This window comes from Fringilla coelebs, assembly GCF_963513975.1.
Source record: "Fringilla coelebs genome assembly, chromosome: 3".
Lineage (NCBI taxonomy): Eukaryota > Metazoa > Chordata > Aves > Passeriformes > Fringillidae > Fringilla > Fringilla coelebs.
The window spans coordinates 47,610,585-47,636,333 of NC_140030.1; positions in this window are offsets into that span (position 1 = coordinate 47,610,585).

Below are 25,749 nucleotides of genomic sequence, written 5' to 3' on the forward strand. Positions count from 1 at the left end.
AATTTGCTGGATGCATGAAGTACAAGAGCACATTTCAGGTCATGAAATTAAGTGTGCAACAGAATATCACAGTCCACTGCACTGAGAACTAAGGGAGTGCTGCATGGTCACAGAGAGCAGCATTGACAGATTGAAGAATCCAATTCACCACGACTTGTCTTGAGTTCTTCAGCTCCTAAATCATATGGAAAATCTTCCCAAACTAAATTCTCCAGGATATAATTTTTTTTCAAGCAGAGAAAACCTAGCAGAGAGAATAGTTAACTGTCATACTTTTATTCTGAAAAAGGTTTCTCTTCCCCAGATCCTTTGCAAAGAATGTTAAATGCCTCACCCTAATGCTGAATTTGAACAACATTTCTGATTGCATGTTGCTCTTCAATATTAAATCAACACAATCATTTTCAGTTTATGTGTCCTCTCCTTTACCTTTTAGTCTTCTAGGAGTTTGTTACCAAGCTTCATATTCCCTCATGTCCTGCCATAAACTGGCCATACCTGTTGCTGTAGAATTGGAACAGAATACAGATGCAAAATGTCTGGTTGATAGACAGGGTGGATATTCTGGAGTCTGCAGAATCAACTCCCACAAACTGGTTATTCTGGACAAGGAATTTTTATTTCATCCCAGTTATCAAAGCTGAAATATTATTAAGTCCCTGCTAATCAAACATTCTTATTTTTTCAGGGTTTCTTAACTATTTTGAGATCACAAAATATGCATGAGAAGTTCAGATCCACATTCCAAATCACTTTAAATATATTGATAAAGGCAATGTGGATTTTAACAAATTTTTCCTTTTGCTTGCTTTTGTCATCATCTGTCACATCTTTCTGCCACCTTGCCAACATAATATATTGCTGACAGAAGTATACCAAATAAGGATTATAAATATGCTTTAAGACAGAAGATAATTTCTTTACAAAAAATGCAAAATGGGATTAATCTGTAAAAAGATTTGATTCATCTACCAGTAAATCGATAGAATGCTGTTAAAGACTTGTGTCTGTTTTACCTGATGCAGTCACATCCTTTGCCTCAACTGCACTCACACAAATTCCAATATTCTATATTTAAGTATTTTTTCCAGGTAGTCAGTAACCAATAAAACCAAATATGTGCACCTTAAAGTACAACTATGTAATTTTTGTTGCAAGAAATTTCCTGGGTCTCATGTGGGAAAAAACTGACTTGAAGCACGGCATTTTATTTGCACAATTAGGCAATTCTGGGGCTAAACAAAATATCTAATTGAAAATAAAATTTTGGGTTGGAATAATATTTGAAAGACAAATTAATAGTTAATTTTAGCAGTAAGGGAAAAAGAAAATAAGGTCATTAAGTGTGTTGAAACTTGACAAGGTAACAAGCAGTTTTAGTTGGAAAATGCTGACACCCTTATTTTCAATACACAATTTAACAAGTACAGGTTTTGAAGTATCTTTCATTTTCATTTAAAATCAGCTTACACCACATAGGAGTGAGACAAGAAAAAGGGCTAAAACCAAAGTTCTGATTGTTGGCTTGCATGAAATTCCTGAGGTTATATTTTTCTTGAAAACTTGAATTTTGACTAGGGATTGCCAGTTACCCACCTTAACTGCACAAAATAAATGCACAGTACTGTGCATTATATCGTGTTTTCCACAATACAATGTCTTTTCAGTACTTCCATGAATTTCTGGAGGCACTTTGGCTGTAATGACTTGGTTTGCTATGTGGATTATTGTCTGGATGGATGTTTCATATGTAGCATACTGGTGCAATAGAATTAGTGAACGGCCTCTTTTCCCATTGGAAATGCAGCTAAATTAGAAAGAGTGGTGTCTGGCTTTTGCATCAGTTGTAGGAAAACAAATCAGCAATTTTCTCTCAGGAAGAGCAACACAAAAGAGGAACTTTGTCACTACAGAGTGGGAATTGTTGTATATTTTATTTACAGATAATGTATCTATTTACAGCAGGAGTTTTTGTTTGTGTGAGAGTTAAAAAGAGCCTCTTCCACAGCAATTTTAGGCTTTATTTTGGCCTTGGAATTTTTTACATGCCCCGTAGTTTTTCTGCTTTGTCATATGTATAAGTGGATCAGGTAAAACTCTTAATTCAAAAGGATTAATGTATGATAATTATGAGTGATGTAAAAAGTTGATCCAGAACTTTTTTTTTTTTACCTGCATCATTATACAGATGAAAATAAGTGATGCTTGATCAAATGTTTCTTTTTGCCTGTGGATCTGCAGTATACAACATTTGGGCTCACATTAACTAAACTATAACCTGAGATAAAAAGCAATTTGTCTTAAAGTGACTTTTTCTTAGCAGTCATTTTTTTAAATTACACAAGAATGTTTCTTTTATATCAGATACAAATAGAGTCAACAAAAAGAAATATTGGATTGTAGGCACCACTTGGTCAGGCTTAACTGCAATAACTTGATTTTTTCCACTGTGGAATAATTTTATTGCCAGTAACAACATCAGTGATTATTCATGCTAAGATAAGAGCAATAATAAATCTAATGATCCATAGTGAATGATTGACAAAAGACCACAAAGGAATTTTCCTCTTGCTTACTTATATTTCACATTACATAAATGGGCACATAGACTATAGGATTTTGGAAGCTGTTTCTGAAATGCTGAGTATGATTTATTGCCAGAGGCAGGATGCCAGACTGGATGCATCAGGGATCCTGTCTGCTAAGAAATGCTCCAGTTTCTTTCAAGAGACTGTCCATATGTGCCTTCATACCATAAGCATATGGTCTGCTTCTCTGAGTTGAAGATTTCTCCATTTTAGCAGTATCCACATGTCCACTATCATGTCCTGTCCCCTACCTGACATAAACTGACTGAGGCTGCCCCTGCTTGCTCAGAGTAAGTTGTGAATGGGCTCTGAAGAGCCACTTCATCAATTTAGCCTTCTCTTGCGATTTAATTTTTTCCCTTTTGTGATTTGTATTTCCTGTTTTCTTTACAGAATGCATTTTACTTCTTATGTATTAAATTTACCTTGCCTCCATTCTCTACCCACCTGCAGGCAGAAGTTTTCTTTAATTTTATTCTTACCCATTGTGTTGCAGCATTTTTGCAGTTTGAGGAGATGTGTCTTCCCTGAAGCCTGTTACGGTCCTTTTCCCAATGGACATGCAAACACAGGCCAGGCAGATGTCTGAAGATTTCTCCCCATCTCTAACAAGATGGTTCTAACTGTATGCTCCATTCTTCTTTTAAAATGTGGACATCCTACAGGCTGCCACATCTAGACAAAACATCCCATAAGATACACATAAAATACACTTTGCCTGTCACTGGGACTCCTTTTTTAAAAAAGCAGCAAGCAAGCAAACAGATTTTGTGTGTGTGTGTGTGTGTGTGTCTGTGTCTGTGTCTGTGTCTGTGTCTGTGTCTGTGTCTGTGTCTGTTGAGATGCCAGTGATTCTCTGACCCCATTTCTTCAGGTTGTTCCTATCTATTTCTTGTCTTTAAACTGAAAAAATAAAGTATCCAAAGACAGTGTGGATTAGATTAAAAACTGAGAACAAGATCCCATTTATGCTTCTATGTTGATGAGAAGATGAAGGAAGAAGCGGCACTTCAGCCAACATTACTGCTACTTCTGAAAGCAAGGGACAAAGGTGGCAAGGTTGTGCCTCGGTACACTGTTGAATCCTAATTGCAAATACAGCTGCTAGGTTTCTGTAACATTTGCATATGCTGTGTGTACGTGTTCATGTCCAGGAAATGAGTTCCAGCATTTATGTTATGTTCTGTTCATCTAGAAATTGCACGATCCTATTTTTCTCCCCAGATTGGGGATATTTTTGGGGCTAATAAAGGGACATGTCAAGGGCAGCCTAGACATATGGTAACCTCAGCTTTCAGAAACACTGTATTCCAGTGAGACCAAGACTGGCTATGGTGTAGACCTTATTTTTTCTTTCACTCCTAATGTAAAAACAATATTATTGTTTAGCCACCTAATAATTGCCCTGTTAATAATCTAGACTTTTTTTGTCCATAAACCACCCTTATTTCTAGTTTTCTTTTTCTTTTAGTCAAATCCCCAAGCAATCAATTTTGAATAATGCATAAGGCAAATCACACAAATATCCATGGATATTTAGCTGCAGTCCCTGGATGCGTAAATTGGTTAAGTGTTGTGTTTTCTTTTTTTTAATCACAGCCAATCTCAAAGGTGAAATGACCTCCAATTTGTAACAATTCATTATGGGCGTTAAGGAGGAATGCTTATGTGATTTAATTTAGTTACTTAGTGAGAATTCAAAGTCTCTAGACAATCTTCATTTTCCTTTGGCCTTCCAAAATGCATTATACAAGGATGCTTTCCAAAAATTCATTATGGTTTTAATCCAGTTATCCCAGATCTGCACATTTCTTTGATAAATTTTTGATTCCATTAACTGGCAAAGCAGAGTCATTCTTTACTCAGCTGTTGAAATCCTTTTCAGAGTCAGAACACACTATCAATACACATTAAATGTGAATCTGAAGGAACAGGATCCCAAGCAAATGTTACTGTCATGGCACTTTCTTTTTAAAGCAGGACAGAGAAAGAAACAATTCACAATACTACTTCTTAGTATGCTTACATAGGAATCTCATGGTCCTATGTCTACATTGGAATCAGGTTACTTTCCTATGGATTTGAAAAATCCATGTTAAATTCTCTCTGCATTTGAAAATTTATATCTTCTGTATTCCAGGTGACTGTGCAAGCTATTAGAGTGTACTCTGGCTTGATACCAGAATATAAAGATATTTGCAAGTTCCTACACTCCAGAGAAAATAATTCTGAAGTAATTAGGGCAGGAGTAGAGAGCACAAGTTGAAGCAGGACACCCTAGTTGAATAATTAGAACTTGCTTGGAAGAAAGAAAAATCTCATCTCCCATTTCCATTAAAGCCAAGGTGAGGTGTCCTAAGGGCTCTTTAATATGAGCTGCATAAAGTATTCTGAAGCAAAGAGTGGTTTATAGAATACTGCTATCAGAACTTCCACTCCTTTGTAAAAGGAAGTTACTACAGATAGCAAGCATTTTTTAGAGGAGCTGGCTCCCTGCCATTTTTCCCAGTTCACACAGCACACTCCCAAACACAGTACAGGAAACCAGCACACTACTGCATGGCACAGTAACCACTCAGACAAGCCTAAAAAAATTAACCCAACTTGGCTTATTGCAAGTTATCAATTCAAGGCAACTTCCAAAGGACAGTGAAGGGAGTTTTCTGAGTCTCCCTCTGTGACTAATAGCTGGAGACAGGTTCCCCCACAGCATTCCACACCAAGACTTTGACTTCAGTTCCTCCCATAAGAACTCTATCTGCTTATGAGGGCTACAGGGCAACCCCAGCTTTCTTTGGCTAAAATTTTCTTTTAATACTGTCCCTCAACACCCTGGTCCTTTTTTTTGATTTGGTTTCTGCACAGTTTTGCAGGGTTACCAATGCCAAAAGGTTCTTCCTTACAGAGGAAGATTACTGAACAGTGAGGAAGTAGAAACATTTTACTCAGACCACTTTTAGACCGCTCACTCAGGTCATTACATCTCTCACCAGGCCAGCTTCTAACATGCCTTTGCTTAGTGAACATACCACAGCTGCATGTGGAGATCTGTCATTTACAAGCTGATTACAAAGGGGTCTGGGGCAAGCAAAGCATGTCCCAGTGAAAATAAAGATATTTTTTCCTGCACCACCCACACATTTGGAATGGGGATATAGGTCATTTTCTTATTTCACTCTCAGGCCAAAAAAAGTTAAAACACTTGATTGCAAGATGCTTTATGTAACTGGGGAAATTAATCTAAGCCAGAGAACTCTGATATGGCCAAGAAGAATGGAAACAGTTAAGCTAAGTGTATTTAAAGAGTGCATTTATTTCATAGTGTTGTTTCTCAAACTGTGAGACGTGCCTTTCTCAGTCAAGTGGATGGAAATACAAATGAGGCATGTGCTGTGATGAGGCACAGAGGAGATGCTAACTGGTTGTGAGTGAAGCACAGGATAAATTAGTTGTGATGTACTGTTTGGCAGTGTTTAAATTCAGGTGGAACTGAGGGGTTTTTTTTCCTTCTGCCATGATCCTGCACAATAGAATTATATTCAGTAACTGCATAAGGATATTATTTGTCATTATACCAAAATATGATAGCTTTTGGAAGGGTTTTTTTGCCTAGTGTCATTTGTCCAGAGTTTGAGAAATGTTTTTCTTGGGGCCATGCAATGATTTCTTTAAAAAAAGTTAAGTCTGTTGTTAACATATTATGTTAAGTGCACCCCATTTTCTCTAAAGCTGTAAGATATTATTACCTCCAGTTCAGCTTAAGATACAGGTAGGAAGCTGCTTTGAAATACTGTGTGTTGCAGGCATAAGGGAACTAGTGATGCATGAATCCTCATTTGCAGAAATCAAATTATTTTGTCCTTTGTGATAAATAGGGGAAAAAAAGAGGCAAAAGTATAAACTCAAAAATAATAATACCAATATAATACCAAGTTTAAAATCAAAAAACTTGAATCTAAGCACAGGATTAAGGGTTTGGCTCATGCTGACCTGTTTGAAATTTTCTTTAATAGTCGGCTTGAGTCTATATATTCACACTAAAAACTGGATTGCAAACCCAGATTTTGAATTGTTGAGTTTGAAAGCACATAGAGCTTTAGTTCTGATTTTGTCCTAAAGTTCATAACTAGATCAAAAAACAGAGCTTGGGACAGGATGGTGATTTCCTAAAATTCCTAAAATCACGGTCCTAAAAGTTTCACATGGACTAAAGTGATGAAGAAATTGTAAGAAATGATTCTTAAAAGGCAGTATATCTACATCCCACACTTCTCAGTTACATTCCTTCTCCAACATAAAGAGGAGTTTTGACCCCTTTCAACCTTCATTCAAAGTTACAGTTTGCTTTATTGCTCAATCACATTTCAGGGCATCAGCAGTAACCTTGGGAATAGTGCAGAAGGAGTCTGTGTCTGTTTGCATTGATATGCATTAGAAGTTACCTGCATTTTCTCCCATGCAAAGCAAGGGTCCTTCTGAACAACAAAATCTCTTGTAGATCATAACTAGTAGCAGTTCCCAAAAGGAAGTAAAGGTGCAAAAGGCAAGGTAAGGAATACGGACAGAATAAGAGCATGTCCTGTGAATGTTATCCAAGTAGTGACAACTCTTTACCCTTGTTCATGTGCCAATGTAGAATATCAAGCATTGTTCTCTATTACTGCTTTGAAATGTCTAGAAAATGCTGCAATATTTGTGTGCTCTTAAAATTTGATTTATTGCATTTATGAACTGTAGAGGTCCGCTTTTTTTCAAAGAGTGATATCACTTAATGGAAGAAAGACAACACTAAAGCTGGCTTAGCAATAGTGAGTGATACTTATTTTCTAGAGTACAAAAAACTGTTGAAACCAAACAGATCACTGAACCTTAGTCCTGGAAAAATTCAGAACTACAGGAGTTTGTATGTCTTCCGTGCCAAATAGCAGGTATTTGAAATTTCCTTAAGGGTGAATCTCTGTTTCTGAAAGTTGAGTTCTGCCTCCCCTCATCACGCTGCTGCACAATTTACCAAGCAGCTTCATTCAAGCCAAGGTGAGGTTTCACATTACAGATGAGTTGACAGGTTGTGCGACCAAACCGGCATTCTCTCCAAACCAAGGGCCTTGGCTGTGTGCCTGCCCTTCCCTCACACCAGCTCTGCTCCCAACTGGCCACACGGTGAGCTGGTCCGTGAAGCACAGTCAGCAGAAAATTATCCCACCCCTTTTCTTCTTTTTTTTTCTTTCCTTAGCTCAGTTAGGTTTAACCCTAGAAAATGGTTCATCTCTTAATGCCAGGGAATCAGAGGAGAAGGAATGGAGAAACAGAAAAATGGGGGGAGGCAGGGTGGGTACCTCTTAGAAGAGTATGAGTAAAATTCCACTCTGAAATGCAGAATGAGGAACTGCCCACAGTAATGTAAAACAGGGCCTCTGACTTGTTTTGTTACTCTTAATGAAAAAGGCTCAATAGTGAAGTCTTCACTGGGGCTAAATACGAGAATCCATACACTCTGAAAGGATGCACGGGTGGGCACAGGGCTGTCACACTGTTTGTGAGGAGGGACCCCACATGAAGGACTGCAAAGTGGCTCCTTTTTGCAGATGTAGTCAGTGAAGCTCTCTGGCCATGCTGTGCTTGTGTTGTCAGCTTAAGACAGCCAGACCAAGATTTGGGGTACCCTGTCTGTGTGCCTGCCCTCCACCAAGGCAGGGGGCTGGAGAGGGAGACTGCAATTCCTGGCAATTCCCTCTGCCAGCAGTTGCCTTACTGGGTAGCAAAAGGCAGTCTGCTGTTAAAATACTCTCTCTTTCGCTGAATAAGCACTCTCTGTCTGTAGGGGATGTTTTCATTATTTACCAGCAAAAATATCCCAAGATATAATAAAATTCTTTTTCTCAGTTACTTGAAGAGCTTATTTCTCCTGTTTGCAGTAGAAAGGAAGACTTTGCTTCCTTATTTACTAAACACTGTCGTTTGAAAGAAGAATGAACACTGCTGAATATCACTGCATGGTACTGTCGGATTTAGTATGCCCACATTAGACTTCTTGTTTTTCTTTTTATTATTCCCCCCGATGTTGCTGAAGCACTTAAAACTCCCAGTAAAAATGATATTCAGCTATTCTGACTACTATACAAACAAGACAGTCCCTGTTCATAAGGAATTCTTCTGTAATTTCTTCTGTCTCTGCGTGTTACAATTTATTCATATGCCTACCGAGTTTCAAGTCAGTGACACTTCTAGTCTTCTATTAATATCTCAAGTCTTGCTTGAATGTTTATTCAGACTTCCTTTTAATTCTCTGTGCAGAAGTTGTTTTTCACAAATATTAAAGGTATTAATGTATTAATATAAATCTCTATGATATATATTGTCCACACCCTGTCAGGGGAAGTGACTGTGATGCAGTTGTTAGAAAGCAGAAATACTATGGAATCAGAAAAAAAAAAGGCTTATTTTGCAACATTTCTGATGTGTGATGCAGACAAATCAGGAAGCATGGATTTTTCTAAAGAAAGCATGCTGTTGTTAGGCAATCTTCTGCTTTGTTTCTGAAACATGTATCTACTCACTAACCCACAATTCTCACCAGAGAACGGATCAGAAAAGAAAGATGCTTTCCTTAATTTTTTTCTGACTGTGAAAAAGCACAGACAGGCTCATAAAATCAGAGAAAACAGAGGATGAGAGAGCAATTAAATATGATTTTGTAAGATGTCCATATATGATAAACATGAGATATTTTTAATGACCATAATGCATATTTCCTAGGCACAACATTCTCTAATAATTCCTGTTTTGTTATTGGATTTGTTGTATTTTGAGAAATCTTCTGCCTGTTACACATAGATGAAAGCCAGGGGGAAACATGTTTCTATGTAGATTTTAAAGTACTTTTTATACAGAACTCTGTAATTTCCTGTCTATTAACTTTCTCCACAACATCAAAACATTTATAGTATATATTTTAAAGGGTGTAATATCCATCCAATAAACACTAACATTTCATTTAAAATGTACTTGTAGTAATAATTTTTTACACATTTTCAGAAATGTGTAAATCAGTCTAAAAAAATTACTGTTTGTATAACTGTTGCTCCTCCCCACTATATTCTGTTAAGGTTTTGTCATCAGTGTTAGTAATATTTGTTTCAGGAATGCCACAGAAACCACAACTTTCAATTGCATTTACTTACAGACATGTAAAATAAACACATGTAAAAGCAATTAATAAAATTATAACGTTCACAGTTCCCTGGAAGTTAGTTCCTGCAGTTTCTCAGCTCAAGAGCCTAGGCTGACCAAAACAATGGCCGCAAATGAAGCTGCTCACTTCTCCCTCTGCAGAAAGTCACTTGAAAATGTCATAGAACAAGAAGCACATTTTTACAGAGTAATTATTTTCATCCTCCCTCCCCATTTATTTCTTATTCAACGTATAATTTCTCTCCAGGCACTTGGATTCAAAGCTCTTTGGTATCAAAAGACCTCTAGTTGACTTAGCAGAGCTCTGAATGGGCCCGGGCTGCTGTAAGGTGGGAGCTAATAAAAACTGTGGTTTGTTCTCCCCTGGTGCCCTCTCAATAAAGTTTGCCAAGCTGCATAAAAAGCAGCAGCTTTATTTTTCTGTGCAGGGAAATGGGGCTGTGCAGAGTGCCACTAGCAGAATTATCTACCAAAGTTCAGGGCAGGCTGGCCAACACTGAGGCAGGATTTACCTCCTAGTGTGCGATGAGAGATGAGAATTCAATGCTTTGCTTTTTCTGCTTTCCTTGTGTTAAAAAAGAAAAAAAGTAAGTTCAAGGCTTTTCAGTGAATGAATTGTATTGTGACTGTGTTGGGGGATGAGGGGGGAGGTGAACTAGTCATAAGTACATTCAGTTTTACCTCCTTGAAGTAAAAAAGGCATACAGGGGAGGAATACTGAGCACTAGCTTCTCATATTAAAATACTGGATTACTTTTCAGTAAAAAGATCATTATTCAGACAAAATTGAAACATAATTTTAGCACATATTTGTTCTTTAAAGTCCTACAGAATGCATATTTAACAATGATATTTATGTCTTTGGAGCATGTTAAAATAGCTTATTTCCTCAAGATGGTACAGTTACTCCCCAAAGAAGAACACTAATTTATTATACTCAGATGTTTTCACACATGAAGGAGACCAAGAGGACACGCTGGGTAGGAAGTGTGCATGGTTTTCAAAGGAAAAGATTGGTTTTTTTTATGTTACACTAGAAAATTGTTATTTCCTTGTTATAATTGCAAATGTAGTTGCTTTCATTCATACAGAAAGTCCAAAACAGGGTCAGTTATTTTCTGTGGCTCTGGAGAGAATCTCTAAATAAAAGCTGATATAAATCTGTGCTTTTTAATCACTTATAGAACCAGTCACCAAATATCTGTGTATAAGAAGTGCACAACAGCATGTGGAACAGAGTGTGCACATGACAGATCTGTGCTACCACCACAGAGGGCACAAGAACCACAGGACTCAGGTGAGGCACGGCTCTGCAGTGAAGGAGTGATACATTGCAGATGAAAAGTTGAGGGCAACCTACATCTGCCTCTGTCAGGCATTTCCTTCAATGTTTTGATGTACCTGTGAAAGTGCCCTCCCTTCAGTCACTTTTAATTGAGATGCATTGCCTTGGCACCTCAGGCACCTCAGACCTGCCAGAAGTGCATGTGCACACATCCATTGCATGTGTACAGAAACCTGACGTGCCCAGGCAGGACTGAGATAAGAAGGGAACAACACATATTCGCTTCCCAAACACATGCTTTGCAGAAGCACTGGCATCTCATGGCTGTGCTGTGCAGTCAGCCAGGGCACATCTGACCCTTTCCCTGCTCCCTTTGGGGAGCCCTGTTCCTGCTCCCACACTGGCAGCAGGACTGCAGTGAATGCAATTGGCTTTTCACACTTGCAGGCATCTTCTGCTGACCTTCTGCTACCAAAATCACGGACAAATGTTCAGGAATATCAAATGCCATCCAGACAATGTTCTGTAATCGACAGGGAGGACGTGGCTGGGGAAACCCTGATTATGGAAATAATCTTAACCTTAGAGGAATACATTACTAGAGGGAACAATGGCATCTTACACCAGAAGGAAGAACCCAAGATGGGTAGAAGCAAGCAGTCTGGAAATCAGGCACGTGCTGTCAACAGAAATTCTCACTATGTTTAAAGTTATGAAAATAACTTCTGAATTTTTCTGCGCATTTTCAGACAAAGAATATGTAAGTTGGGTTTTTTCTTTCCTAGCAAAGAATTTATATGTTAAAATTCCCCCATGACTACTAAAATATTGGCACGTCAAACTTTGAAAGAGGTGCTCTGTATCCCATGAAGCTTTTTTTTTAATTTAAAGAAAAATAAACTTTCCAAAATACATCTGTATGTAATATTCTCTCTGATAAAGAGCAACTGAGAGAAAGCATCTGCTACATTTTTTTGAATCTAGGACAAAAGTTCCTCCAGTTATACTTGCTTGTTTTCTTATCTTTCAGAATAAAAGAAATTTTTCCTTTTGCCCACTATCAGCATACAAAATAATATTTATACTTGAAAGTGTGATCACAGGAAATGTTACTCAAGGATAAACACTGCTTCGTGGGTAAGAGAAATTCTTACCCAAGTTCTGTTTCTATCAGACATACATTTCTATCAGCCATCTGTACTTAGGTTATGCTATCAGTAAAGCTAGTGTCACCATTTTACAGTTCTGGGGCCTGGACTGCTGATTTTTTTTTTTTTTCCCTGATAAGGTTGCTATCACATTCTTCTATTTTCCAAGCCAGTGGGAAAATCTTCCATTGGCTTTTGCATTAACTATTGGAAAGATTGAAAAAAATCTTAAAAAAAAAGGGGGATGACACTAGGGGGCAAATGCTAGTACCTTTGCTCAGCTGATTCAAGAAACCTACTCTCATTTCTGCTACAATTCTCATGTCCTCACAGAATGGTTGAGGCTGGGAGAGACCAAAGCCAGGAAATCCAGAAGAGCATCTAGTAAAAGTGTAAGCCTGCTCCTGCTCTGGCCAAGAACATATTAATAAATGCTCTCCTGCAAAGTCGTCTCCTGCCTTATTCAGTGTCTGAAAATCTTCCTTGAAAAGCAAATTAATAACATTTGGCCTTCTTCTGGAGAAATACTTTTTTGATTATTGGTAAGCCATAGAAGAAGGTCAGCCTGTGTTTGTGCTTCTTCTTTTCCTTTTCTCATCAAGTGAGAAAAAGTAAACATCATTTATTTTAAATTACAGGCCTGATTATAGTCACATGAAATTTTCTTAAAATATTAGGAAAAGAATAGTTATTCTTACCATTATGACTCATCTCCACTCAATCCCAGGCACTGCAAATATGCATTGTCAGCAAGTAGAAAGTAATTACATGAAGCCAGGTGCACTATTCAATGGGAGATCACAGACAGGTGGTGACATGGTAGAATTCCCTCTTCTGTGCTCTAGACAAAAGTCAAAAGAAGCAAGAACCTGCAAATCGTTCCCACCTTAGTGTGTCAGAGCCCACAACCATTACCTCCCTGGTGACATTCCAGGGCTTGGAGTGGAAGGGATAGGAACTTGGCAAGATCCTGCAGGGTAACACCATTGCTCTCTCAGACCATGGTTAAAGTCCCTACTGTTTTCACAGAGGCTCCAGTAAGTCACTCACAGGGATTTTGGTGTGCTTATGTGTTTATCATTCCTCTGGTTTTGCAGATGAGGAACTTCAGAACAGAGAAAAGGAATGAACTGACCAAAGCAATTAAGGAATTGGTGCCAGACTCCAAAACTAAATCCAGATGAGCCCACGAGGTAATAAATCACAGATGATTTTGGCATGTAAAAACCCTCCTTTTTTAAATGCTGGGAATGCACTTGCCATGGCCCAAGGAAAAGATGGCTCGTCTGTAATCAAAGCCATAATACATGGAACATGCTGGAATCAGAACACCAGGCAAAAAAAATGTTTAGAAAATGTCAGATTTCCCAAGAATTTGTCTAATGGGTCTGAGGATATTTTGTCATTGAAAAACTTCTACTGTTATTTTAACTCACCCTTTTTTACCAGCATATTCAATCAGATCCAATTTTTAAAATTTTATTTGTATAAGTAAAAGATAACGGAGTTAAAGACAGCACAGCTCATAGATTGAAAACAGATTAATTGATTATTCTCAGGTTTTTCCCAGTGTGCTGGGTGGTTCTTTCTTTATTCCCTTCCATCCCCCTCCTCCCCTTCCTTCACTGCTGATGTTAATCAGAGAGAAAGGAAGTGGCTGTTTTCCATAGAGAGTGTTGATATTTGGTGGAAAAATAAGGAATGGGGGAGTGAAAGGTGCACAGAAAACAAAACAAAAAGTTTACTGATAAATTCCTTTTTATCTTTGCCAAATGCTGCTCTAGTGTGGGAATGGATGGAGCTGGCAGTCACTTCCATTCAGCCGGAAATACCATCTTTAATAAATCCAGTTACAGGACTGGATGGACACATAAATCTCTTTGCATGCCTGTGACAGAAGTAATGAAATGTCAGAGGAGAATTTAGCAGAGATCTGAGGTCAGCCTGTTTGTTGTCTTTTTCCTTCTGTCTTTCTGACACTCAGTGTAAAGCTGAAATATTTATACTTAAATGACTATTACTAATGCAGCTTATTGAGGTCATCAACATGAGAACACTGACAACAGGCTGTGTAAAAAATTTTACAAGCTTCTTCAAGATTCTATATTTAATTGCACTGAGACTTCCTTTGCTTTCATTCTATCTCCCAAAGCCAACATTTTATTTGTCTATACATAAACCTCCCTTCAAATGCTAAACACCTACAAGGCTCAAATTCTGCTTAAATGTTCTCAGAAAATTATAATTATTACTGCATTCTAGGGTTTGTCTGTTTACTAGGAATTTTTACCAGTGTTTCAGATTAAATAATAAAATTACTTCTGTTTCTCCTAAGTGTATTAAGCCCTTTCTTGGCACAGCACAATCATTTTTTTCTGTATCTTCACAGACCATGTATTCTGCAGCTGCTGATGCAGCCAGTTGACTCTCCATTCTGCCTTCATTTGTACTGCTGAATTGCTACCAAAAGTGCCTTTGCCATTCATATTATTGTTCCTGGTCAGCATGAAACCTGGGCTGGTTTACATTGGTAAATGTCTATACACATAGGTTCATCTGAAACCTCTAGATCCTAAGAGGTTTTTTACAATTCTTATGTCTTTCTTCAGTCACAGTACATCAGCCTTGCTCTGCTAAGACCCTTGTACATGCTTTTTGTCTCCTCTGCAAGATTGTTGTGGATCCTTTCCTCAAAAGCTCCTGAGAGTTCATCAAAGCCCAGACCCACTAATTCCCTTTTCATAAATGCAGGTATGTGTGACTAGATCACAGCTACTGCTCTTCTCCCATATATCCCCATATCACACTTAAAGTCACCTTCCCACTTTAAAAAACTCCTATGAACCTGAGGCACCCTGAAGCATCTCAACATAATTTTCTTTCTTTAATATTCAAGTAATGATGGCAGCAAACTGCTGGAACTGATAAACAGATTGTCTTTATAGATTCTGTTTTTCGGAATAATAGCATGGCATTCCCTCTCAGCAGTTCTCATTGCAACCCTAGTTATCAGCAAGAGACAAAGTCCCTCCCCACTTTTCTCATGTTTTTCCTTAATTTGTATTTTCTTTTGATTATTTTTGTTTTTACTCAAGACATTTGGGATAGGCTTTTAAATTAATTTACTTATTGAGTACTGAAGGATGAAAACAAAGGTAAGTGCAAGTACAGTTCGAAGAATATTTTTGATGAAAAATATATTCTGCAAATACTCTATCTGCTTAATCTGAAGTGATTGTTTAGTTCATTGGTGTAAGTCACAAATGGCTTTAAGTAATTTATAATTTTGAATCTCTTAAGTTATGTTCAAAGCTCTGTCCCATAAGAATGATCACAATATAGAGAATCTCTAAATGTCATTTTTCAGCCAGTTGGAATCTCACTATGGTTTTCATGAAATACAGTATTATGTCACAGGTTTTCCAAAAGTGGCCACTCAGAAACAGTGACAATAGGAACCCCCAAAAGCCCTGACAATGAATAATTAAGCTATTATGAAGCAGCACTTTGACACGAATAATAAAAATGAATGTGTTGCTCCCTTTTCTGGAATGATTTTGTAGATTTTCTTCATGCTACCTTTTTGTTTCCTGATCAAGACAATGTGACCAAGACAGTACAAACTGTGAGAATCAATTAGCATTTTTAGTAAAAAATAGATCACAGGAAAAAACTCATGCTTATTTTGAATGTTGTGACTGGAGAGAAAGTTGAAGTGATAGAGATGGGAAACTAAATTAGTTCTGCTTGTAAATTCTTAGGCATTTTCCAGCAGTGACTTCTTGGTTTTGCAGCAAATGCCTCTGATATTTTCCAATTCAGAGTGCTCCCTTGCTGTGAGCCTTCTTGCTATGAGGCCACCTGGGATCAAAGCTACTTTCCCCCTCCTGTGGTCTCAACTAACTCCATTAACTCTAATTACAAACACTTCTGTTATACCAACCAGATTTTATGGCTTCCAAGGAGTGAGCTACGTGGAGAAAGTCCACGTGGCACTACTGTTGGTTCCTTCTTTGCATTATTGCTTGCTGTACATTAACCTCATTCATGATTAGCTCAGAGCTAGAACCACTTCATTTTTTACCTTGTGTAATTAAAAAGAAGCTTGAATTGTTTCTTGAAGTTCATCATTCCAGCAATTAATGAACTGGGCCAAACAAAGATTTTATAGGATTTAACTTTTTGTAAGTACTTAGAGTCCCAGAAAGGGCTTATATTGTATAGCAATGCCACTTTTCCTTAATGCAGAAAGGCATGAAACAAATATTGTCATTATATATATAGATATATGCTACATATATATATATATATGTAGTGCACAGGGATACATGCATTGCTTGCTCTCTCAGCTTGTTTCTTGATGTCAGCATTTTTCAAACTGTTCTTTAAATCTCCAGAAAACTGGAAGGTGGAGAAAACCATCTTTGTTTTAACAAGGATCGCACAATAAATGATGGTGTGGTTACACATCCTACCTGACAGGGGTTATTTATAGAACCCATATAATTTGTTTGTGTTCCTTTTCCAGGGTACGTATAGGTGGCCTGTCCACCTTGGTTGAAATTGGTAGAATTTTGTCCCAATTAGATGACATGTGACATGTCACGATATGATTCCATTGTCATCCCCTCATACCATTTGCACATGTTGTTAAATGGCTTGTGTCCCTATGCACAAGGTGGTCACTGAAACTTTATTGTGAAATAAGAGTAATACAGTTGTGGATTTACAGGGTGCAGGTGACCATTCCCTTCAAGGGACCGTGGCAGGGAAAGCCTAACACTTTCCAGAGATGCAGAACCAAATACACTCTACATCAGAAAGAGCTTCCTCAGTCCCTGCTACTCCAAGAGATAAAATAAATTTTTTGGTAATTACACATCCTTGGTGAACTGTCTGTCCTCAGCTACTTATGGAAACAATGTCATAGCTTCTCCAGCATGTCATACTACTTCATTTTCTTACTGTCAAGAAGCCCATTCTTGCTTATCCCTGCCCTCAATATCTGCCACTCACTTGCTTTTGCCTAAAAGTCCATGGAAGCATCCAGTGTCTTTTTCTTTAGCTCTGAGATCAAGAAATCTTTGGGACACAATTATCCTTGAGATGCATTTGCTAATATGCACAGCCAGCTGTTGTATTGCACTAAATAGGGACACAGATTTTACAGCCAGCTGAAGAAGTCCAAAAAAGAAACTATGCAACAGGAAAATTGAAGGAACTCCCCTGACTTCAGCCAACCATAAGTTATACATCCAATTTAAATTACTTATATTCCACCCATTGTCAGTACAAAAATACAAGCACTCCTCGAATAGATCATCTCAACTACCTTAGGCATCTATTTTTAATTAATATAAACTATTTCTTAAATGTCTCTTTAGCTTCAGATTTTATCTTTTTGAAACATAGGTGATTATAGAAAGAACTACGTTGTAATTTCTTGAAAGTAGATTTTTTCCATATTTCACCCAACAGAGTTCCTGGTTTTCCAAAATTTTTTTGGCAAGTTTTTCCTCCTCCGACTGCAGGACTCATTTTCCTCAAAACAAATCTTGAAAATTACAATAGTCATAGATTCCTAAATTATAAGATGGAAAAAAAATTGCCTATTGTGCTAATTTGTAGTCTACAACATCATGGTTGACAAGACAAGAAATCCTCATTGCTGCCAGTTCTCTAAAAATTAGGAGAAATGTTTTTAGTTGTAAGCTGCTCAAACTGGTACGACAGCAGGAGATGGATCTCAGTAGTTTTTTGTGAAAACAGGTGCCTAAATTCAAATTAATCGCAATAGACTCTTAACTAGTCAGAGCTGTACCAAAGCAACTAGAGAGTTCAGGACGTGATCTAGCCTTGATGGCTGTCTCAAACCAGTGATCTATTTGCAAAAGAGAAAGTTACCAACAGAGATCATTTTATCAATTAAGTGCCTCAGCAGAAATAAAATATTATCATTATCCTTTCAGGAAATAAAAAATATGCAAATCCACTTTTTTAACTTTCATCCTCTATCTACCTTTAAATCTAAAGATATAAAATGTTTTATTTACTGTTATTCTTACTCTGACAAATTCTGGCTGCTGAAGTTTGGACCTTATCTGAGAAAAGACAGTGTTAAAGTTACATCCAGATTGTAGCCTGGCATTTAGCCATACAGGAAAACTGAGAGTCATAAACTGTCCCCTTATTCTCTAGGCATCTCAGTTTTAAGCTCAAAGAGCTTAATTTCCAGAGAGTAAATACTTCCCATCTGTGTTTTTGCCAGGACTGAGACTGATGGGATAAATAATCCCATCCTCTCTCCCAGTTCTTCCAGAAGAGATCAGCGTGTGTGTGTTGAGTCAGCCAAGAGGGGCTGTTTGAAACACACCTGCTGTCAGATATTTCCCCACTAATAGCAAAGAGCTCACTAAGAGAACACCAGTCTGTCTCTGGGGTTGCTGTGAGGAAAGTGTGACTGAATGCATTCACCTTACATTTCAGGGTTTAACTTTTAGCATGAGAGATTATTGCAGTTGTTCCCTGTCTTCACATGTTCAAGAATTTTACCTGTTCCCATGCAGAAGATTTACTCTGAAGTCTACTTTCAGCATTTAATACCCCTGTTTATACAAGTAAGTTAATTTGTGAAGGACATAGTGTAAGATATAGGAATAAGGAAGTCAAGCTGAATTTGACCAGAAGTTTTTTCATCCTGCTGCTCAGTTTTGGCAATGGCCAAGTATAGGTACCAAGGGAAGGAGAAAGGAAAGTTTAGTTTTTTTAATCCTGGACTATTCTCCAAGGTCTAGTAGATAGATTTATGGACTTCGTGGGGCAGGGATATGAATGTCTCACAAATTGCACTGTAGTTCCCTTCCATCATCTTGTCCACTCTGCTTTTTAATATATATAACATTCTTGCAGCGTTTGTGCCTCATGGCAATGAGTTCCACTGCTCCCCAACTACAGGATAAGGAATTGCCTTTTCGTCTGTACTTTGAACTTGCCAGCTGCTATGTGATGGCCACCACCTTATAAAGAAGAGAGGACAAATAAAAATTGATCTCCATTCACCCTTTCAGTGCCCTTCATGTTTCCATAGACCTGTGCCGTATTCATGCCCTAGCTAGCTCTCTCTGCGTTGAAGAGCTGATTTACTCATTCCCTGTAGAAAAAGCATTGCTCACCCTCGGTGACCTTCTCTGTATTTTTCTAAGGGTCTTTCCCAGGGAGTAATTCAGAACACTAAAATTAATCCTTGCTCTGAAGCACTCCCTGGTGGGAGCTTCTCTCTTTCTCCATTGACAACATAAAAGGCTTAAGGATACCAAGAGCCTCCACTTAGGCACCTGAGTTAAGCACAGGGAAAACTCTGCACCATCCTTGCGCTTCTTGTTTATGAGTTAAACATGCAGCTTGATTTGTTTTAAAGAACAGAATTATTATTCTTGTCCTGTGTAAGAAATTACTTGTTAAGATAAAACTAAAACAAGGTATGTCTTTCACAGAGAAACAAAACCACTGCATATGAGGGGAAAGTGATTGCATCATTTTTTTTTCCCCATATACTGTTTGTCCACAGGTTGGATGGCTTGTGAATTCCTTCCAAAATGAACTGAATGATGGTTGCAACTAGTAAAAGCAGGGCTTTCCCTAAGCCCTACTTGCATGAAGTATTTGATATCAATAGCTGCAATTAAGCCTATTTATTTGATTTTGTCCTAAGCAGGCAAAGTTGTTAATGTTTTAACTGAATTATTTCCAGCATTCATGTATTGATTTTTAATACACAAAAATGAGAATCAAATATCATAACTAGTGTACAAATAATGCATTAAAGTTTCTCTTTTCTATGTCATGTTTCTTGCTCAGTATTCCCAAAGTAAACTCAAAAATTTCCTTGACAATTATAATATATAAAAAAGTGGAAAATTATATATGCATGTTATTATACAGGTCTAACACTGATGGTGAGACTTGTATAAACTTTGGCCAAATATCACCTCCATCCTCCTTTTCTCCCCTCATGCAAACTTCCAGTATGTTTGCAGTTACTTTGTAATATGAGTATGACTTGATCTTTTTTCATGTGCTGTGCTGGTGAACATTAATTTTACTGCAAAGAAAGAGCTGCCATCATTTTTCATTTAGATAGGAATAAAGAATATTCTATTCTATAGCAATCATCTTGGTATGTTGTGTGACTGTCTGAAATGTTTCCAGAAAGCACCAGATAAATGGTGTGATATTTGAAAAGCAGGGCACCATATATTTTGGATAGTGTTTAGGGAAGTTTGCAGGATGTCCCAGACTGGCTCTGTCTGTGAGGTCTGAGACAGCCTTTCTGACAGAATTGATCCATTTCAGTCAGAAACAAGCCACTTGTTTCTCTCTCTCATTTTTGAAGGAGGAATTAAAGCAGTATGGCAGCAGGAACAGGAACTCCAGACAGACTCCAGATGATAGGAGGCTTGATGCAGCACGGGGTTGCAGCAAGATCTTGGCTTGGAACACATGAGCAACTCCATGGCTAGTGCTCAGGTACCTTGCTGACTGCCCAAGCACGCTGCTAGCAGATCAGGAAGGATTCATGGGATTAGGAAGAAAAGAACTACCCTTTTACCACATGGGAATCAGGCTCTCTGGACTAATGAAAATCTACCTGTAGATTATCTGTAGATAATTTGGCCTCTCCTGATCCTTACTGAAGCAGAGGAGACAAGTGTTTTCTGACTTTGTAGTGGGTGAGGCAAAGGTATGCTTCATGCTGGAGTTTGCTTTACCCCTTCATAATCTGGCAGCAGCAGGGGTAGCAAAAGAACACAATCATGCACTAGAATGCTTTTAAATTTTTTTCCATCTTTCTAATGCAGAGTTATATTTTTATTCTGAGTTTGGGAGGAGATTTTTCTCAGAATCATAATCTATAAACTACTTTTGCTTTCCATCCATTTTGTTGCGGAAGAAGGTGGTGTTTAAGCCAGTTTAATACATTAGTTTAAATGGCAGTTAAAGTTTTATTTGAAGCCCCTAGAACGATGAAGACCTTTTGAGAACAAGACTAGAAAATTCCATTACATGCTAAGAGTGGATAGCTCTAAGGACCTTTCAGTTAAAACCCTCCTTCTCCTTTCATCTATTTCCTTTTCTGAAGAGAGGAAAGGAAAGAAATGTTCCTAGACAGCAGAATTTTACATGGGAGCTGTTTCATTAGTAGTCTGAATCTAACTCTTCTATCATTTAATAGGTTTAATGATTTTGTGGCCTCTGTAAATATACTATGACGAATTTGTCTGACCAAGTCTAGAAATGGGAAAATACTCACTGACTGTTGAGACATTCTTTGTGCCTCAAGTAATTAAACTTTTCACTTTCAATTGCCTAAAGACTGTTAGGATGAATTGATTGCTTTTGTATTTTTCCCCCCTAGGTGTGCAGATCAACATATCTGTTAATGATCAGAAAATATGTAATTTCACTGAAAATAGTTGCCAAATATAATCCAACATGACCATAAATGAGATGGTGTTATAACAAATAAATAAAAGCAGTGAGATCATCAAGAAAATTATTGAAACATTAGGAAGTTCCTAGAAACATTTGGAATTGTTTTGCATTTACTCAGTGAAAGATTTATAATGTAAAAGCTCTGTCCTGTATTAATTTAGCACATCAACCATCAAGGATCTATCTCGTGAGTTTGACCAAAGGATCCTATTAATTTTTCATAATTAATTTCCCAGAAAAGGCAGGAGTCTTAATCACTGTTATTCCTTGTGTAAGTGCTGGAATGGCTGGAAAAGCATTGCTCCTGGACTGATTCTTCAATGCAGGTATTTCATCTGGTTCCAATTCCTGTTGTGCAACACCCAAGGGTTACCAAATATGGCCCATTTTGGCCTCACTGAGTGTTTGGCCAATGTCAAAATTATGATAGCCAGCTCTACAGAAGCAACTTTGCATTACTTAATTCTACTCTAAATGTGAAGTCACTCCTATCTTACTTAACCAAATCAGCAGCTGGATGAAGAGCAGCTGCAGAACTGGTCCAAACTCTTCTCCAGTGTCCTCTGCCATGAAGGGCCACTGCCCTCAGAGCATTAAACTGATTCTCAACGACTGCACTTTTGTTTTATTTTGGTTCCACCTTTGGAAGTTCAAATAGCCCTATGGGAAAAAAAGCAGAGCAGCAGCACCACACAACAACCCATCACCCTAATATTGTTTCAATCACACAGCAGGGGCCTCTAAGAATGCTGGCTATTCACAACTGGTTACCTCAATATTTTTGGCTCTGGGAAAATGTTTCATGCTCCAACTTGTACACGGGCAGACAGACTTACACACATACACACATACACTGAATTATTTGGAACATTTTTGTGATGCCAGTAAAATCTCCATAGGCCTTTCATAGGCTTTGAAATCTCTTGCTCTGCAAGCTACAAGTGCTTGCAAATCTTCTTTCTGATTCAAATTAAGAACTAGTTTCTTCAGCCTTATTGCTCAACAATAAATTCTTCACAGGAAACAACAGATACCCAGACTACATACCAATCAAGCTGTTTCTCCTGGGACAAAGTGGGAAATAAAAAAAACAAAAGCATGTGAAATATTCTACTGTGAGAGTGCTGGAGGCAGAATAACAAAGTAAAAAGACATATTTTTGAATGTAATTTCATTTAGCAACATCTACGGTGCCCTGCATCTTCAGATGTATTGCTGTCATTCTACCTTGAAAATTGTGATTTAAATGGTTCTCACATCTGTCCAATTTCATGATCTGTGTATAACTGGGTTTTTGTGAATTTCATTAACTTCTTGGCACCTGTTTCTGTAAATAACCAGTCTCAGGAACTGTGTTTGTCAGTATTATACTGAGAACCTGCGTTAGGTAAACACTCTTTCTACTGTATTCAATACCTTTTGTGGTTGGAAAATATTTTTTTTCTTAGGAGAAAAAGACCTTTTTTTAAAAAAAATCACATCTATTATTCAAATACATATTTTCTTGTATGAAAATGTATTTGATTTTGATGGAAAATTGTTAGTTTTACATTTTACATCAATGTCCTGTTGGAATTTTGAATAGCAGCAGAGAGTTTGAGGGATAATTTCACCTTTACAGTATCAGCCAAGAACAGCTCCTGCAAGCATTCTCCCTCAGAGTAACTTGTGTCCTTCCTGTGTGAAGGAGCACATCTCCCGTGACTCCCTCAGATATTGCTCCTCTACTGTGTTTTTTTTATCTCGAGGTAAAGTACTTTTTTGGAAAATGCAGAGAGGACATTTTTACATTAAGGGGATTCAGGCCCAAATGGCTTTTCTGGCCCTTCTCTGAGCCCTGCTATCAGGTGGGTGGTTTTGTACCTCTCTTCTTGGGGCTTTCGGCACGTACATTGAAGCCATTTGTCTATCTTGATGCAAAGGGATTCATGATGTAATGTTTACTCTTTAGTATTGAAATTTGTTTGGATATTTTCAAACAGAATAAAATACTTTCTTTTTAAATCCATAATAACAACAGAATCATAGCAGCATCCTGAGGAGAAGGACGTGGCTTCAAAGTTAGCTTGCCTTGAGTCAGATGACTTCCCAAAGTGTCTTCCTGAGGCCAACCTGAGGGCATTTCCTCCATCATCATATTGCATAAACTATGTAATTTAACTTACCAATTTGTTCAAATATGCAGACTCATGGAATCAGAGAGAGAGATTAGAGTATACCAATTCTGCAATGAGATAACAGAGAAAATCACCTGTGAAACTTTCCTACCTCTTCATGTGTGGTGTTTGAGGCAAAGAAGAGAAAACTGGATGGATGGATCAAATATAAGCTAAGTTACATCTCTGCTATAAAGTGGAATGCACCTTTCTGTCTAAGCCCAATTGCACAATACTGTTGGCATGTACAAGTTGAACTCTTCTCGGTCAAAAAAATGGGGGGTCTCCTCCAAAATGCCCACTGGGAATGATCCCAGGCCCCTTGTGTTGCCCAAATGGTGCAGAGGTGTGTCTGGGAGAGCACAAGTTGTGCCTGAGCAGGAGGGTGTGTGAGTGAGGCCAAAAGCAGGGATCAAGCCCTTCCCCTGCCCCACTTTGGTCAAGTACAGGCTAAGGCAATCAACCGTGGGAAGCACAATGCAGCAGGGATGTGTGGCAGCTTGGCTGGGGAGGCAGAGGAAAGCTCTTAAATTTGCATGGAGTGTACTTAGCTTACAAACTAGGTAATTTTCTAGGTAGTACTTATAAACGGGAGAAAGTAATTTCTTGGCTTTTCTATTTTTTTTTTAATGTGGGATTTGTTAAACCATAATTTGGATTATGTGAAATATGATTTTTTTTTTCCTTACAGCTAAATGAAGTGCAAACTGACTACAAATATTTCATTTATGGCTTAGAGTAGCATGTCTAGGAATTTGGAAGAGGGGAGGCTGGTTGAGGAACAGAATGGGAATGAGCAAGTTAGTTCACTTTTAATAGTCCACATCTTCTCTATGGCTTCATACACACATGGGACAGCTGGATTAGTATAATAGGTTGTATTCAATACAATCAATTAATTCAAGAACTAAGTAATACTTTTATAAATGAACCATATCAGGTCCACAAAAACCACTACAAATTGACAAATAATGTAAATGCAGAAAGCTTTGACTCTGAACCAAAATGTATAATTGCCTTTTATACAATAAGGAAGCATAAGAAGCAAACCCAGCAAGTAGTATTTGTATAATAAGTGAATTTACTGGGGGGTGGAACTGGAAAATTAACATTATTTTTAATTTACTTGATTTCTATTTGTAAAAACTGATTTTTAAAATTATTTTGGTTTTACAGGCAATATGAGCATGTTTACTTCATAATGTCTTCTTTCCCTCAAGTTACACTAAAGTGAATCTTGTGTTTAAATAGCATTAAATTTGTGATGCAAATTGACCAAGAGCCAGAAAACCAGGGCTGATTGATACAGTCTTGAGTTCATGCTTTGGTATCTGTTTCTCCTTCTCTTCACAAAGCCATGAGCAATGTATGAGGTGTCAGTGTATTGCTGAATTTTCTGGCTTTTGTCAGTTCATGTCACAATATCAACAGTGCTTAAGAAGAGAGAGGGGGCTTGTATTTAGTAACAATATCAGGTTACATCAGAGACACTCTCTTTTTTCCCCCCACTTATTGCTGAACAGGCTGTTTTGTGGATTTTGGAATTCAAATGACATCTAACTTGACCCGTGTTTGGGTGTGTTTGGCTTGGAATGTAAATGTCCTTTCCAGTCCCATATTCCCAAACAAAATAATGTCTCAAACAAAAATAATTCTAATATTTTTGCTCTCTGTGCATGTATAAATCTTTGATCAAAGCTGAGTGGAAGCACTGAGGCTAGTATACATTTTCCTTATAGAAAAAAAAAAAAAGAAATATTCAGGACAGCTGTAATGCTCATGTTAAGAATTCACACAGAATGCTCTGGCCTTTAAATGGGGGATGTGTGTACAGAGCACAAAGGAAGTACCTTGTTATTTTTTCTTTTAGGTATCAGAGTGGACTGTTT